Here is a 16,310-nt window from a genome sequence, read left to right as displayed (position 1 = left end):
CAGGGGTATGCCCAAATATGTAGGAGGGGTGTGCACGAGGCCCCCGTCCTAGGATCCTTAATAGAGGGACCACCATCTCCCCATTGCATTTTTCGTAATTTATGTGGGGGTTGTCCTTGTGGCAACCCCCCGCCCGGTGGACCGCCACCTCACCAGGGCAAATGTTTTATTAATGTGGGGGGCCTGCACGCTCCCCCACAGCCATGGGGACACTATCTCCCAGGAGCAAAACATGACACAAATTTGGGGAGGTCACGTGCCCCCATGCAGCCCCAGGGACCGCCACCTTCCCAGGGCTAAATACAATATTAATGCGGGGGCTCTGGTAAAAATTAAAGATGGGGGGCCCCTCCTGGAGCCATAGATTGCCCTGAAGACAGACACATGGCAGGGTCAGCTCCAGCAATGTCCCGGGGTGCCACCCCTGGAACATTGCAGTTTGCTATGGCTTGGCGGGAGCATCACTCTCACCAAGCCATAGTAAACTCTTCTCTGCTTTAAGTAAGCGAGAGCATGTAAAATGCTCTTGCTTACTTGAAGCAGAGCAGAATTGCTTTCGGAAAGAGGGAGCTGCATATGCAGTAGCTTCCTTTTTCCAAAAGCAATACCGGCTCCTGCAGGACGCAAGGAGCAGACAGGGACCTGTGTAACCTTTGTTACGTGGATGAAACTGGCAGAGAAGTTAGAACATGCATCGGAGAACCCAAGTCCAATATCCGCATTAAAAGAATTTCGGCCCCCCTGGTTCAACACTGGTCAGAGATCAGACATCCTGAAAAATAACTTAGATGGACCATTTTAGAAAAGATCACTGTTGCCAGAGGATATGACGACTACAAATTTCGTAAAGGAGAGAGGTATTTTGGATATTCCTCCTCAATTCTGAACGGCATGGACTTCATGAAATTACACCTTGGGAACAAGCTATGTCAATGTTTTCCACCTTGCTGGGGTTTCTATACTGTGGTCTGTTTCTGAGCATAGTATATTTGGGCCCCCTTGAGTACAACCTTTTTAATCTGAACTCTTCTGGCTCTGGTTTGGAGCTTATATATCATTTAGAGCTATACACTTTTATTCCATCTGGGCCCTTTGCTTCAGTCTGATACCTCAACCTTCAACAGACGATCCTATAGTTATCTTGGGCCCGTTCTAATTTTGCACTTCTCTTGCTGTCCAGTAGAACTCTTGCTGGTCATTCGGACCCTTATTGGTCAATATTGGTATCTGTTTTCCTTCTAATCAGGGACTCTATGCAGATTTACGGCCCCTATTTCTAGCAGACAGGGGTCTGTTCATCTATTGCCTGTCTGACCCACTTTAATTCCCTTTGAACAACGAGATTCGGTGACATTGACACCGCCTGCTGGCCTGAACCGGGTTTCGTGCCCAGGCGCCCGCATTGCCCGCTGCGTGTTCTGAGTTCAGCTACCATTATCTGCACTGCAAAATGAGATTGGTCCATCAACCCTGAGTGTGCTCCGCGTTGGGGGCATCACGTTTTCAGCTCTACAGTGTGTAAATTACAGCCTTGAACGCCTTTTGCGACCTACCAACACTTCGGCAACTCTTGTGGCCTTGTGAAGATCCATTGTCCCCAGTCCTTGTCCTGAAGAGAACCTATAACATCCAGGTTCGAAACGCGTCGACACTTCCACCCTGTGGTAATCTCAAAGGGTGCCGCTAGGATACAACTATTTCCAGCAATTTGGACCCTAGCAGTGTAACCCTCAAGAAATACTTGACCACAGGTCTTGGTAGACAGGCAGGCACCCATTTCCACCTTGATCCCGCCTGTCCCTTGGCTTTAATGTTCTAAGGACTGGTTTTTCTTTTGTGTTTCTTGCATTATTTGCACTGTATATAACTGCAATTCAATTGAATCAGTATATGCTTTAGTGTTTTGGTGTGTCACTATTTGTTTCGTGTGATTCGATTGATGTAAATATTGTATATGTAAAAAACTGCACTTGTACATGAACCCACTGTTCTGATGGTCATTTTGTTTGTGCTTGTTTTGAACTTTGAGAAACTTTGAAAAAATGATAAAATAAATGTATTTGGAATTATAATCCAGTGGTCACGTGGTACGTCTTGACTGCGTGGCTGTAGAATTTTCGTGATATTTTTCCTGTCCAGCCAACTTTTTCTGTTTTCCCTGTTGTTGAGATCCGGGCTGGGTAGATGTAGGATCCAAAACCTTCATTGTTTCCCCACTTTAATATTAGACTGCTTTTAAATCTAGATTTTTTTTATTTATCTCTCGTTGAGGCCCACATCATTTGGACAAATGCGGCTTCCCGAGCCCACCGCAGGAGGCCACTCAAGAGGGCGGCCCTCTAGTGGCATCGGGCACCCCACACCCCCCTCCTCCTGAGGGGGCAGGGACTCTGGTGAGGTCCCCTTCCTGGGCGCGGGCGGTGCCGCGTCATGTCTGGTGCACGAGGCGGGGTGAGGGGTATAGAGGCCCCCTCACCTCTCTGATGACTTCTTTGTCGCACCGGACACGCCGTCTTTGGCGCGCCTGACACGCCGTCGGGACATTGCTGGTCGGAGCTGCTAATGCAGTGAGTCCGTGTTCACCAACCCCCCCCCTTTATTTTCACTCCTGGCACTCCACAGCCATAGCCTGGGCTGGTGTCTGCCGGAGGGGAGGGGGGGTATGCAGCTCCCCTGGTTCTTCGGCAGGCTCCCTCATAGCAGACGGTGCAGACAGGGAGGTACATGGGGGGGCGAGTGGTTGTGGGAGCGGCATTCGGGCACTTCCAGCCCCTTCTCTCCAGGACTAGGCTCAGTTGGTGCTCCTCCTGGAGCGACGGGTAACCAAGCACAGTGAGTGCGAACACCCACCCTCCCCCAGCAGGCACTAACGTGTTACACGCCCGGCAGCTGACGTAGGTGTCGGTCTGCCACAGGGGGAGGTTGGGGCTTAGCACAGCTCCAGTAGAGGTGCAGTAGAGGGCCTTTGTTTTTATTAATAAAGGGTATTACGGGGGGAGGGGGCCACCTTGGGCCCGACTTTTTGATTACCCCCCGCCCCTCTCCCTTGTGCATGCTCGGTGTCTCTCGCCGCAAGCTGCTGACGTTCCGGGCAGACTGCAAAGGCCCACTGCTAGGGCCCATGTGTCCCCTACTGGGAGCACCGAGGGTGCCAGAACATCTGTGAGGGGGTTGGTTGCCCTTGGGGAGCTCAGGGCCACACTTCCTGTGGGCCCTGGCTGAGAGGATGAGCATTCTAGTCCTGGGCAACGGTGGGTACCGTGCTGGACATCGGCCTCCACGGCTATGTCCGACGGAGCCTCGCAGGGCCTGGGCAGCCCTTGGAGTCGCTGAGGCAAGGTCGATTCCCCCCCTTGGCCCAGGATGACGGCATGCGGGAATTCGGTTGGGGGGGAGGATCAACATGGTGAGGGCTAGCAATGCAGTGGACTTCTGCCCCTTGAGCCCTCTGCTGCCATTTGGAGGGGCACACAACGCGCCATCTGTGGGGTAGGGAGCAATGCTTAGCTTCGCTGCCATGTGGCGCCAACGCTGGCAGGCATTCTTCTCTAGGACCTACCCATTTCAGTGTGGACGAGGCAAGGCAGGAGTGCACCCTTATCTGCATGGCGCTGTGCTCCGCCGAAGCCCCCCACCCTCACAACTCCGCCCGTTCTCCACTAACATTTGTAAGGATCGCCCTGATGCGGGTGGGGACGCGCAGCAGCTCGGCGCCACCGCTCCAAAATCAATTAGAGGGGTGTGCCTTCGGGCACAGGCAGCTTACCCTGCATTCGGGGCTCAGATATGGTGGCCATCTTAGGTGTAGTCCCGGACACCGGCTGGACCAGTGGCAGCGTTCTAGCTGGGGGAGGGAGGTGCACACATAAATTGATCACCAGACTGGGACGCTTGCGGCTAGGGTAGGTGGTGGCAGCTCCTACTCGGACCCGCTTTGCTTTGCAGAGGCATTATTTCTTTACCTATGCTCTAAATCTTTTTACACTGTTTTAATCATCGCTGAATTTGCATTTTTGCTCTGAGGCGCCCACGCTGAATTTTTCCCATTTTAATTTTGCTATCTCCTCTTTATGACATCACATACCTGATTGTTCCATCCCAGGGTGCTGAGGTGTGACTTCCCTGCCCCGTTCCACCACGGCTTGCTGTGCCGATTGAGTGGAGGGCAGGCGGCCATCTTAGTTGTAGTCCCGGACCTCGGCTGGACTAGTGGCAGTGTTCTTGCTGGGGGAGGGAGGTGCACACATAAATTGATCGCCAGACTGGGACGCTTGCGGCTAGAGTAGGTGGTGGCAGCTCCTACTCGCACCCACTTTGCTTTGCAGAGGCATTATTTCTTTATCTATGCTTTAAATCTTTTTACACTGTTTTAATCATCGCTGAATTTGCATTTTTGCACTGAGGTGCCCATGCTGAATTTTTTCCATTGTAATTTTGTTATCCCCTCTTTATGACATCGCATACCTGATTGTTCCATCCCAGGGTGCTGAGGTGTGCCTTCCCTGCCCCGTTCCACCACGGCTTGCTGTGCCGATTGAGTGGAGGGCAGGCGGCCATCTTAGGTGTAGTCCCGGACCCCGGCTGGACTAGTCGCAGCCTTCTAGCTGGGGGAGGGAGGTGCACACATAAATTGGGTATGTCTCTCCAGACGCGCAGTGGACGCGCGCAGCGGGCGCAAGCCAAAGGTTAGCCCGTCTGCGCCCTTCCGCGCCTCGGGCGTGCCTAGCGCTGGCCATGCTGACCATTTTTCTCCCTATCCAGCGGTAGATCTAAAGAGGTACTCCCAGGAGGAGCTATTGGCACTTAACACCGCCGACTGCAGAGGCGTCCAGCCATGGGATGTCTCTGACTGCTCCCATAGAATCTGCCCTCTATGCAACTTCGCCGCCCCCCCCAAACCCCGGTCGCTCCCACTCCTATATCTAATGACAAACATATAATAACTGCAGCCTTAATAAATGCTCGCTCCATGGTGAAACATGCTGCCGACATTTTTGAGCTTCTGTCCGATGGCAGTCTTGATATCTTGTTCATCACAGAGATGTGGTTAAACAACTCCTGCGCCACTGTGGTCGAACTCGCCGTCCCGCGAGGCTTTAAAATCATTAGGGCTGACCACACAGCTGGGAGAGGAGGGGGGTCCGCTGTTGTATTTAGAGATACCTGGTCTTTCCACATTGAGGCTTCCAGCAAACTGGGCGATGGTGAGGTTCTTCCCTTCTCCTTTGTCCTCTCTCTCCATTTCACGCTAGGTGGCACACTGATTTACCGTCCCCCAGGCTCCTCTGGACCTTTCCTTAGGGCACTGGAAGACCTGATTGTGCCTCTGGCCTTGAAGTTCCCTAAGTTTCTTCTTTTGGGTGACCTCAACATTCATGTAGATATAGGTGAGTCGTTGGACTCAATTAGTCTGCTGGAATCCCTAAACTTAGCCCAGCTGTCCCAGTGGGTAAGGTTGCCTACGCACTCGGTGGGCCATCTTTTAGACGTAGTCTGCTCCAATTTTGCCCTATTACTATCTGACTCTCAAGCTCTCACCTGGTCGGATCATATGTTGATCAAGTTCTCCTGGCCCCTAGATAAACCATCCTGCGACATTTTTCCTAACACCCATCATCAGAAGATTAACCTTCCTGCTCTGACCAATGCACTTCAGCAGGGTTGTCCAGTACTAGGCTCGATGCTTTCAGTTGCCGTGCAGCGGTTTAACAACTGGATCAGCTCGGGTGTGGGGACTTCTGCGAAACAGGGCGCTAGCTCAAATAAGCGCTCTACGCCCTCCAAGCCCTGGTTTTCGCATGCCCTGAAAGAACTGAAGCTGGACTGCAAAAAGCTGGAAATATGCTGGAGACGCACCTACTGTCCTACTGCCAAGGGGGCTCTACGTTCGACTCAGAGGGAATATTATGCCGCCATCAGGTCGGCTAAGAGCGAGTACAATGCAGGCAAGATTTCTAGGGCCAATAATAACAGCAAGGAAATCTTCTCTATTGTTAAGAGTTTTCTATCCCCTTGTGCTGAACAACCAATGGTTCCTTCTTCCACACAATGGTGTGAGGTTTTGTTCTCCTTTTTTACAGATAAAATAGCTGGGATTCAGGACAGCCTGTGCACCATCTGTGTGGGTCAGAATAGTCAGACCACGGTCTGCCCCTCATCTCCTCCCCCTTTTGCTCATGTTTTCAGTGGACTCTCCCCTCCAACTGAGGCGCACACTCTAGCTGTCCTGAAATCTATGAAGTCTGGGTCCCCTACCGACACCTGTCCTGCCTGTGTTTTAGGAGGGGTATCAGAGGTGGTTTGCTCCGAGGTTGTTGAGATCATTAGTCTCTCGTTTCGGACTGCTGTAGTGCCCGGCTGTTGGAAGCAGGCTAAACTTCTGCTGCTTCTCAAAAAATCAGGATTGAATTCAGCAGTCCCAGCCAACTATCGGCCCATCTCCTTGTTGCCGGTGCTGGCCAAAATCTGAGAGAAAATCGCATTTCGCCACCTGGATGCTTTTGTTGAAGCCTCCCAAGCTCTCCACCCTGCTCAATCTGGGTTCCGCGCTGCGTATAGCACCGAGTCAGCACTGTTTGAAATGTCTGAGGCCATCAGAGAGTGCCTGGACGCTGGCGCAAGAGCGGCTCTGATTATGTTAGACCTCTCTGCCACTTTCGACACGGTATCCCATCAGTTGCTGCACACCCATCTGGCATCCATTGGCATCACTGGCTCTGCCTTAGAATGGTTGACTTCATTTTTGGCCAACTGGACCCATCAGGTGTGGATGTCTCCCTATTCTTCCTCGGCCAAGCTTCTTTCCACCAGGTTTCCACAGGGGTCCACATTAAGCCCACTGCTGTTTAACATCTACCTGACTCCCCTGATCTTCTTGGCCGAGGAACTAGGTGCTAAAATAATTGGCTACGCAGACGACACACAGCTGTTGGTCACCTGGCCGGGTACGGATCTGGACACTTCATCAGTCCGGACCTGCCTCTCCTCAGTCTTCGACTGGCTCGCTCTTGCCCAGCTTAAATGCAACAAAGACAAATCTGAAATACTACTCTACAGGCAGTTCCCCTCTAACTTTAGAGAATCTTTATGGCCGCCTGATGTACCACACCCTAGTTCTGTTGGCATACCAGCAAAAAACCTGGGGGTTTGGTTTGGGGAAAACCTAAAATTTGAGGAGCATATAAAACAACTCTCCTGTGGTTGCTTCGGTACCCTTAAAGCTCTCCGGAGGTTCTTTCCCCTGCTTCCGAGGTCGGCCAAAGAAACAGTGGCAAGGGCTCTTATTCTTTCCCGCCTCGATTATGCTAATGCCCTGTTCATTGGCATTCTGGCTTACCTAACCAACCGCTTTCAGATCATACAGAACGCGGTGGCCAGACTCCTCTTTAACATCTCACGGCAGTCCAGCATTCTACAGCATCTGCGCAGCCTGCATTGGCTCCCTGTCACGCAATGGGTTGTGTTTAAATCTCTTACTGTTGCCCATAGAGCCATCCACGGTCAGGGGCCGATGTACCTGAGGAAACGCTTTTCCTGGTACCTACCCAACCGTCCTCTAATGTCAGCCACCCAACATCTGCTGGCGGTTCCGCGCTTCAAACGCATCCGTCTTGGTAGGCACTCCGTCGCCGTGAAAGCGGCAGTCGCTTGGAACTCCCTTCCCCCGATGCTTCGTGCCACTCAGAACTTCAATCTCTTAAAAAAATTACTTATGACCCACCTCTTTAAAATGTCACTCGAATCACTCTAGCTCTCCTGCAGCTTAACCTGCATCATTACATGCCAGGATACTCCTGAGTAATTGAGAGCGCTACAAAACCACCAATAACATAACATAACATATGCAGGGTTTCAACCATGCAATGTGCTGCTAACGTATTTTGGAGCCATGAGTGATACGGGGTCCGACTGCTCATTTGTGTTCTTTGGATGAATGCTCGGACGGCTATAGCCGGTCTCCAGGGCAGCGTTTAGGTAGGAGAGGCTCCGTGGCTCACCGGGGCTGTGCTCGGCCTCTGTAGCCTGCAGACCAGGGTTCTGGTCCCGGAGGTGTCAGAGCGCTTCACAATAGGAACAGTAATAATACATGAGGAGAAAATTACAAGCGAACAAATTACAAAAGCAAACGTTACGTTACATGAGGCAATAGTGACAATGGTGAGCAAACCAAATACAAGAAGTAGCAAACGGTACATTACAGGGAAAAAAGTGACATGCGTGCAAGTTACAAAAGCGGACAAAGACAAGTAGAGGTATAATACTGCAAAATAAATAAATAAATAAATGGGGCTTTGAGGCCTGTAAGGTAGCGTTTGTCACGGGGGTAATGACCTCACTTAGCCCTATTGTGCCTTTATTGGCGGGTATGTTGCGGTCCCCTCTGGGAGGCGAGGCATCGGGACAGCGCTTAATGCCCGGATGGGTAGCGCTTTATTGCAGCAATAAAGGGAGCGCAGATTAGGGTGGTGAATGGACCACGCAGTAAACCCTGAGGGGGCTAGGTCTCCTCCCCTCCCCCAAGCCGTGAGGGGGTCCCGGCTTCCTCCATGCCCCCATGGGGGGCCTCGGACACGTTGGAGCTAGGTTAACGAGCTCGCAGCCCGGAACTAGTCCCTACCGCAGCCCGGGCATCGGAGATCACAGGTGAAATTCCACCCCCCCCCCACCTACTGAGATCCGGCTCCTGACCCGGCTTGAAGATTGTTTTGTGGGCCGTATCATGGCACTCCGGGTGCTGGGTGGGACCAGGCTTGCCCAGGGCGCCGCCACCAGGACGGGGCAGCGGTGCTCGGCCCTGGTTGAATAGCTCAATCGGGCAAAATTTTCACTTATGGCGCAGGCTGATGGATGGGGACGTAGGAACGCCCACTGGCATGCGCGCACGCTGAATAGCCAGCCGGGTGCCAGTGCAGTAGTTAATCACCTTTCTAATGTTGTGCCAGTAATTATCATATACACATGAGGGCAGGCAGTCCCTTTGTCTGTTGGCATTGCCGCTTTCCTAAGTTTAATGCCTCGTCTATAATTTGTGAGGGATGCAGACACCCAGGTTTCACAGGGAGATGCAATTTTGTATTTATTGATGTCTGTTAGAAGGGATAAGGCACCTCTTATCGCAACAGCCCCTTCGCATCCGAGTTGCGTCTCATTAGTTTGGCTTGAAAGCTAAGTTATTTGTGGCTTTGGGTTTTTAGGGAACTGTTTGAAATATATATGCAAACATTTAATAACATAAAAAGGCCAACTTGAATAATGCATAGTTGTGACGACAGAGTGAATGGGAGTTTGTAATTGCTCGGATCTCAGGGTTATTGAAACGGTTTTTAGCGACCATAAATTACTTTCTTCCTCTATAAATATAAATCCCCCAAAATCTGATCAATGGTCACTCAATAGCGACCTGGTAAGTTTTGGAGCGAAATCAGGAAGATGTTATTGGAATACAAAAGCTGTACAAGATCTGAAGAGTGTTCTTGACGCTGCAATTGATGACCTTGCTATGTGGCTTGGTTTTGAAATTGCGTGCTTCCAAGATTTTATGAAATTAGTGACTTCGGCAGCTAAAAAACCAAATAAGAAAAGGTGTTTTGCAATACCCTCTTGTCCTCTACGTTTACTTAACATAGAAATAAATAAGTTAGTAAGGGAACAATACTTGTGTAAATCGGCAGAAGGATCACGCAGAGTAACCTTATTAAAAAGAAGGAGAAAAAGGTTACAAGTGAAATTACGGAAAGAAGGGGAGGATATTATTTGGATAAAATTAAGAGAGGCAGCTTTTAAAGGAGAAATGAGACAGTTCTGGTCTCTCATAGGTGAGGGGTGTGGATCAAGAACAAGACCGCTTCCTATCCCCATTGAAGAACAAACATGGGTGGACTTCGTCACAACCCTTAATGCAAATAATGGTGCAGCGGTTTCCCATATAAATTCTATTGAAAGTGGTCAGCCTTTGGTCCCTTTATCTGAAAGGGATATTGAAACAGCCATAAAGAAAATGCGTTCATCTGGAGCAATGGGGCCGGATGAACTTCCAATCTCTGTTTTAAAGCAAAGCGGTGTAAAATGGAGCAAATTGTTATGCCCTGTGTTTAACATTTGTCTCTCTAGCGGAAAGATTCTTCCCTCGTGGAAAGGGAGTATTTTAGTGCCCCTTTTTAAAAAGGGTGACCGATTATCTCCCCAAAATTATCGCCAAATTGCCCTTTTGGATGCAATTGGCAAAGTGTTTGTAAGATGTCTCCTGAAACGAATTAATGATTGGGTGGTCCAAGCAAATATACTTCCCCTTGAGCAGACGGGATTCCGAAAGAATCATGGTACCTTGGATAACCTAACTGCTCTGCAAGTAATAACTGATAAATACATCAGGGTCAGAGGAGGGGGTGTCTATGCGGCCTTTATAGATTTCTCTACGGCTTTCGATAAAGTTGATCGTCCTTTGCTGTGAAAGAAATTACTTACTTTGGGTATGCCAGTTAGACTGCTAAATCTAGTTCAGGAACTCCACTCTGATACCTGGTGTAGAGTATTGTTGGGTGGAGAGAGAGGCCTATCCCAAGCAATTCCCTCAGCTAATGGTCTTAAACAGGGTTGTTTATTGGCTCCTTTGTTATTTTCCCTGTATGTTTGTGATCTCCCCCAGATTTTATCCCGAGGGCAAAGGACTTGCCCCCACTTTAGGGGCAAACCGATTGCATGCCTAATGTACGCAGATGATATACTTCTTTTAGATCTTACTTCAAAGGGTCTTAATAATCGTCTGCATGCATTGCAATTATTCGCTGAGTGCCACCATTTGAAGATCAACATGTCCAAAAGCAAGGTAATGTGCATTACAGGGAAGAAACAAACGAAATCTGGAAATTTCAATTGGTTTTTAGGCAACGAGAAACTGGAAATTGTAAAATCTTATGTTTTTCTGGGGAAAATAGTATGTGGCAACTTGAGTGCCAAGGCTCACATAGACAACAACATTAGGAAAGCCAAGACTCAGGGAAATGGACTGAGTGCTCTCTATAAAGCAACTGGCAGAAGACATTTTGTTCATCTGCTAGAGGCCTTTTGAGCAAAAATTCCAGCTTCCCTGCTCTACGGCATCGAGCTAATAGACTTGGGACAATGGGGTTTTCTAGATACTATTGAGGGTAGACTCTTGCGACATTTATTGTCGGTCAATAATGCTTGTAGAGTGGAATCCCTCAGACTTGAATTGGGCATACGAAATAGTTGGGTTCAGGCCCTGGCAGGAGTAATACGTTGGGTCTTTCACTTAGCCAAGGGCAAACCGGCTACTTTAAGATTTCTGATTAAAAAGGAATTACTGGGTCCCATGGAAGAATATTCTTTACTTATAAAGAACTTCAGAAGGGCTGTTACTTTATTAGAATTGGAGGAATCAACACTTTTTTCATTAACTCCACATCAGCTAAAGTTGTCATTAAAACTGGCTACTTGGGAGTTAAGTTTTAGAAGGGATAGAGATGTTCTCATTACAAAGAAAGGTGTTACTGAGGTTGTCAATTCTTACTTATTTAAACTTATACAACCTTATGCATCTTGGACCCTTCCCCACGCCCTACGCCGTTTTTGGTTCCTCTTGAGACATGATCTTCTCCCTTTAAATAAATTATTAGCCAGATGGTACGGTTGTTCCGACAAATGTAATTTATGTAGCAATGACAACTCAATTCATGATATTGCCCATATCCTTTTCATATGCCCTGCCTTAATGGCCCATCGTCGAAAGTAGGTGAGACCAATTTGTTTACTGTTAAGCATCTCCTCCGCTAAATCTCTACTTGATGCTATTTTCAACCCTCCCAATGAAATGTTCTGTTTCAGAATTTTTAATTTTTTTTAATGTTTCTTAGAATTATATTAATTGAAATGATTCCCATTTTTTGGTTTTTGTATAAATGGAATGTATTTTGTGGATTTTATGCTTTGCAATTTATGTTGTTATTTTTGTTTTGTCTATATGTGGATCTCAACTGAGTTCCAAATCATATTAAAATAAATTGAATTGAATTGAATTGTAATTGCTCGCCCAATGCATCTCTCGCCAAGTACGAGATTTTGGCATCCTTCCTGAAGGCAATTTGCGGCAAAGCTACCTCTGGCTTGGCTAGAGCACTATTAGTATTCATTTTGGTTACACATTTTAGGAAGTTGAAAGCATGTCCCATCACAGTTAGGCGTTGTGAACCACTGCTGTTGTAGGATGAGTTTGAAAGGCAAAAATGTTAATTACATCAGCCACGCCCGTAAGGCAGGATGGCAGTGTAATATTGGCGCATTGTTGCATTTCAGTGTAATATGGTGACAGTACATGACCCCAGATGACTTTTACCATTACAAGATGGGCGATTCTGTTTTAAGTGCCTTTGTTCTGGAAGAGCCTTATTTAAAGTTGGTAAAGGTGAAACCGGTGTAAAGTTACTGACTGGTTTTGTCCTCCGTAGACACTTTTGCATTGCCAACCGAAGGATCACTTATGTAAAAGACCGAGGTTGATGGTGCAACCAGTGCCTATCTGGGCAAGAATGAGGCAGTTTCCTCTTCACCACCCCTTGGTTCGCCCTAGTGTCCAGTCCAAGGCTTGTGAAATTAAGTACAGGGGGGATACCACGTGACCGGTGAGATAACGCATGCCTGGGGTGAGTCGCTTTGGGAAGGTTAAAGAAAGGGGTCACCCAGCTAGTGGTACATTGTTTGCACAGGTGTGATATTTGCCAATGTTCAAATCGTCTGCCTTTGCTCTTCAAGTATTGTTACTTTTGGTTTTAACGGGTGATAGGTTTGTACTTCCGGCGCCAAAGCAACGGTTCCCACTCAGAAGCACAGCGCTGACTTCTCCAAATATATTTGTCGCCACGCAGTACAGCTGTGGTGCCCCAGCTAGTCACAGTCTTGGAACAGACTCTTGTGGCCAATAAATTGTCTATGGTTGTAGAACTCAGGACACCTGATTGCATCAGTTGTTTAATCGTATCTAGTTCATTGTTTCCTCATAGGCAGACTCAGCTAGTGGCATTTTGAGGTCTGGCTAGGAGGCACTTCTCATTCCGCTGAAGTAACATATATATATATATATATATAGAGTAACAGGCCCCTTTTGTTGTCAGGGGGCCAGGGAGTCCACCATCTTTGTGGAGACATGTTTGGGCTTGTGGCCAGGCAGCAGTGGTTTGGGATGCCGCTAGCACTGCGTGAGGGCCAGTGCAGTATCTACATTTGTTTTGAGACAGAATGGGGCACTAGTGCCCTAAAGGGTGACTTGGGAACTGCGAAGCAAGTTTTGGGTCCCAGTGTTGGCTCTGCACCGAGTGGCCCTGAGCAGGTCAGTTGGTACACCATGCCTTTTGATGGCTATAATTAGGCGCAGTGCAGCCGTGAATTTCCAAGGTACTCCATCCAGTGGTTCCTGAAATGGAGCACATTGCGCGGCATCGGTGGAACAGTGGCATTTGTGTAGGATTAGTAAGAAGGTGCTCCGTGCCAGCAATGGGGTCTGGGAAGAACCCTCCTGCGATAGGGCATGCTCAAGCGCGGTGTTTGGCTTACCACAACCTGCATTATTCATTGGGGGCACTCAAGTTTCATGCAAGGGGGCGTTGTTCATGGTTGGGTTCTTACAGCGGTGCCTTGGGTGAGTGACTTGCGCAGTGGCTTGGGTTTGTGGTGCCTTTCCTTTCGAGTAGGGATGTTCAGTGTAAACATTGGTGTCCTGTTTGGCGCCTGGGTGGCGATGTGGGTAGTGTGCGTGGTGAGAAGTCTGTTTTCGTATTACAGCATTGACGGTAGACTTCGCGGCTAGGCCAACAAGGTCCTTGTGCCACCAGGACTTATGCATGTGGGCCTTCTCAATGTCGTATTGAGGAATGTGCAACTAAGAACAAATGGTAAATTTGTTGTTGGCTCTGGCCGGGGCTGGGCGAGTATGGTTTCATCTTTCTCACCTAATACTTGTGCATTATCAGCCATAAAGCCAAGTATACTTCACGGGGCTCTGCTCACACCAAAGTGGGCCAAGATCACACGAATCACAGGATGAGAGTGCGGTGTCAGTCATATAGGGCGATATATGAGAAATAGGCCAGAGGTAGCGAATATGACATCACAGACTTGATCAGTGATAATATCATTGTTCATCTGTTGTCCCAATATAGACAGAAGCTGTGGACAGGCTCTGTTTTGCAAAGAATAGTTATTTTGTCCCCGCATGTGCCTCTTTCACAGTACAACGAGGTCAATTTGGTCTCCAACGCGGTTATTGTGTGCCGCTATTCCATTTCCACAGGGCTCCCGCTTTCTGCTTTCGGCACCTGGCTTAAGTGCAGGTGACCTGTCTAGCTGTTGCGGAAGTGGACTAGTGTAATGGTCTCAATTGCGATTGAACTTGCTCTCATTGTAGGGAGACACTTAATGCAATGTTCAACACGTTAAGGTTATAATCCCACCAGTGCAGAACGAATGCATTGCCAATATGCTACGTAGCGAAGCCAGAATTGTGGCTTCAGTTATCTTATGCAACTAACAAGCATTGTTAAAGCCGATTGTACTGGTGTGTTGTACAGGCACTACGGTTTTGTAGTGTATACCCAGAGGCAAAGGCAGAAGCCACAATTTAACAATCTGCCTTTGACACCGGGTACCAGCCCAATGGTGGGAAAATATAATGTTACACTTACTCAGGAAATTTATACACAAAGAGAGGCACTGTGAAATACCGAGGCTGCATTGTGCAATTGTCTTCGAGGGCCTTCGTGGGGAACACCTGCGGGCAGCATATATGATCCGGTACCATGGACACTGGGTGGGCATTCCTTTACAGCCAAGGGCAGGTATCAGGTCACTTCAGTTAAGACCAGCTTTAGCCAGGGCAGCAGGCGGGCAGTGGTAGTGGTCATCCAACAAGTGTGCTGTAGCGCAGAAAAATTAGTAACACTGCATTAGAGTCAAATGGCGACAGGATATTACAGACCTTGGGGCGTCCCGACATTCAGGAGAGGGCATGCTTTGCAATTAATATTCCCCCGGATTCTCATGGACTTGTCTGCTCCCTGGTTATCCCCCTAGGGGCCAGAACCCGAGACTGGAAGGGGCATCTCCACCATCGATGTACCAAATTCATTGATAGTCTGGAAGGGCACGTTTACTTCTTGGCCTGTCCCAAATTTTGGGGTCAAGCGGGGTTGGAGTATTAAGTCCACAGTCCTCAGGAATCACCCAGCATTCCTTCAATCCAAATAAGGGCAGTTAGCGGTACATCAACTAGTGGGTAACATACACCGGTTATTAGCGTCGGCATGCCTTGGGGGCATGCGCGCTTCACAAAAACACAGAGCGGCAACCAGCAGGGTACCAAGTGTCAAAAACCAGTAAATAGGTTGAATATATGTCTTCCCGGCCTTACGGCTGTGTGGAGCCAGTCTCATCAAAGGGTACGCCCAGATGATAATTGTGTGCTTCTTAGGATCTCATGACCGAATCGGTTTGTGGAAGCACACCAAGCTGATTGTTTAAGGTCATCCGGTGCTGCCGTCCCGGGAAATGGGGGAACAAGGTGCCAAGCACAAATGATTATGTAATAGAGCATTGGGCACGGCCAGTGTTCAACTAATTTAATTTAGCTGGGCAGGTTATTTTCCACCCCTGGGGCAGCTCAGTGCGGGCAGTGTGAAGCCCCCCCCATTTGTGAATATGCTGGGTGGGGGTACGTAGGACTTGGTCAAATCCTTAATGTTAGGCTCCATACGACCGGCAGTGGGCACTGTATAAAATCATACATTCTCTGAGCAGGTTTGCCCAGGGGGTTTCACCACGGAGGGAGCGGAGCTGACGTTCCCCATAGGATCAAGGGAGGCCAGGCAAGGGTAGGAGGGCCTCCCTTCCTCATTGTCACATACTTCTAGTTATGGGCAATCAGGTGCATCCGGATTTAGACAGCAAAAGGACTGCGCAAAGGCTAAAGTATAATCCTACTCGCCCCTTAGCCTAAAAGTAGGCAGGCGGGTTTGTGAGCAGTCGGCTTACAAGTGGGTTGTAGGAGCTGTTGGTGGGGGGCTCTGTCGGCGACGGTGGCCGCCCCCCAGAGCTGTGGTGGAGTTACAGGGAAATCTGGAAGCAAATGGGTACAGAAGGGTACCTCTGCAAGGCACATAGGGGTGCCAGAGCTAGAGCCCAGGAGCCTCATGGGAGGTTCCTGGAAACCGTGTTGGTGCCCCGTTAGTCCTTCGGGCAGTTGTGGGCCTGAACAACTGGGGGCGTGCCTTGCTACGCTCCGCCCTGAAAGGGGCGTGAGTAAT

Source organism: Lissotriton helveticus, chromosome 11, assembly GCF_964261635.1.
Source record: "Lissotriton helveticus chromosome 11, aLisHel1.1, whole genome shotgun sequence".
Lineage (NCBI taxonomy): Eukaryota > Metazoa > Chordata > Amphibia > Caudata > Salamandridae > Lissotriton > Lissotriton helveticus.
The sequence above is the reverse complement of the archived record's forward strand: the minus strand, read 5'-3'. Positions refer to the sequence as shown.